Raw genomic sequence first — 2345 nt, 5'->3', positions numbered from 1 at the left:
CATTGTCTGACACAAAATAATGCTTTTAGGGTCAGAGTGACCACCACTCAAGCTAAATTTCCTGGGGCTTTTGTTTTAATTTCTGGTTATTTTGCACCTGAGTATCTGCAGGCAGCTTTGCATAGCCCAAGGTAACAAGAAGTTAAAACTTATTTAGTTTCTTTTTGAGGTCATCTCTGTAATCTAAGTTTGTTTACAGGAATTGGTAAGGTAGGAATTTTGTCTAGCAAACAGCAAGAAACAGCCAATCTTATTTACAAAACAATCTAGAACAGTGTGTGAGTATACGTTTATAACAGAAAGCACAAGATTTACATTTAAAGCCTGAAATGTGAGTTACACATTACAGCATGCTCAGTATCTGTAAGGCCCAGGTTTAGTCACTTAGGAGGAAAGGGAGAAAGAGAGGCAGAAAGAGAGGAAGGAGAAGGAAGGGAGGAAGGGAGAGAGGGAAGAAGGGAGAGAGGGAGAAAGAAGGAGAGGGAGAGAGAGGGACATTGCATGATGATCTCATGAACCTGCAGTACATTGGGAGTGGTCCTTGAGCCTGCAGTCAGGTCAGATGACACAGGGGCCACACAAGGTCAAGAGTCTCATCTGTTGCATCATTCGTATAAGAATGCCTTTCTCAACGTATTAACAAATGAAAGAAGCCCCTTTGGGGCGCTGTGGCACACACCCCTAATCCAGCACTCCATGCTGAGGCAGGCATTCCAGGCCAGCATGGGCTACATGGTGTGTTCATGACCAGTCTGCACTACAAAGTAAGACTCCATCTCAGAATAACAAAAATACATAGATGAATAAGTGGATGAATAAGTACTGAAAGAAGTCCCTTGCTCCACCTTAGCTGCTTGGCATTCACCCCTAGGGTGCATTATATAGTGGGCTGGAGATTCCTCCAGACCAAGCCTCCAAGCCCCCAGCGCTTGTCCTTGCCCTCCCCCACTCGCTCCCACCTGTAGAGCACAAGGGGGAATTTCACAATGAAAGCTTGGCACTCAGCGAATGAGGATCTGCGTCTGAGAAGTACAGCTGGAGATGCCAGCGCAGATGTGTAATTCAAACTACTTAGGAGGCTGAGGCTGAGAATTGAAAGCTTGAGAGCAGCCTGAAGGTCTTGGTGAGATGCTGTCTCATGGCAAAATTAAAACAAGGCCAGAGTATGTGCCTCGGTGGTGTGTGACTTGCCTAAGATAGGTAAAGTGCTGGGCTCAGTACTCAGTAACACACACACACACACACACACACACACACACACACACACGACATAAAAAAGACCACTTTCAAGCCCTCTTGCCAGAGCTGAAATATCTACTTAACATTTCTAAACCATGAAACTTTGTCTCTACACTTCAGTTTTCACATCTGTGAAGTGAAAATATTATGGAATGTTGTGGAATGCTCAGGATGAATCAGAGGACAAGTGGTTGCTGTGTGGTCTTGAGTGGTGAACTGTTTCTCTCTTTTAGTTTTCCTTTTGTTTTGTTTTCCAACAGGGACTTTCTAGTAGTTGCTTGCCTTGAACTCACTAGATAGTGCAGCTTTGGGTGAGAATTCCTGGGCTACATGGTGAAAGCTTGGCACTCAGCAAATGAGGATCTGCATCTGAGAAGTACAGCTGGAGACGCCAGCGCAGATGTGTAATTCAAACTACTTAGGAGGCTGAGGCTGAGAATTGAAAGTTTGAGAGCTTTCTAAGTAAGGGACTCAGTCATGATTACCAAAGCAGCAAGTCACGGGGGACTTTCAAGGTGATACCTTCTTCACACTATTGTAAAAATACTATAATCCTCTTGCCTCAGCCTCGGAAGTGCTGAGATTATAGGCTTGTGGCAGCGAACCAGGTGGGAAACTGGTTCAGATTCTAAGTAAACTTTGCCTACTTTTTAAAATGCATATTGCTGGTTCCACCCCTGGGGCATGCTGAGACAGTAACTGAGACTGCGCCTGGTGGCTCAAACCTGTAATCCCAGTGCTTGGGAGGCCGAAAAACAGGAGGATCACTATGAGTCTGATCTATGTAGTGAGACTTTGTACACTCTGTACTAAATACATAAAAATAAATAAAATAAAATAAAGTACATAACTGGAGAACGAGTATAAAGCACTCAGCATCTGCCTAGCACATAGAGGGCATAAACACAGCCAAGTATAATCTCAAAGAAGCAGTTTCTTCTCTGTGGTGAGGGCTGGCTTACACACTGATGTGCAGACGACATGCTCTGATGATCAGTCAAGCTGACAGTGAGTCTGAGACCTCCCAGCCTCTGTGGACTTGGCGCCTGCTAGAGTCCAGATGAGCGCACCTCTGCCTCCAGAGCCCTGGGCGGGGGCAGCCTGTA

This window comes from Octodon degus, unplaced genomic scaffold, assembly GCF_000260255.1.
Source record: "Octodon degus isolate 3935 unplaced genomic scaffold, OctDeg1.0 scaffold00189, whole genome shotgun sequence".
NCBI classification, from domain to species: Eukaryota; Metazoa; Chordata; class Mammalia; order Rodentia; family Octodontidae; genus Octodon; species Octodon degus.
This window is presented reverse-complemented; position numbering follows the sequence as displayed.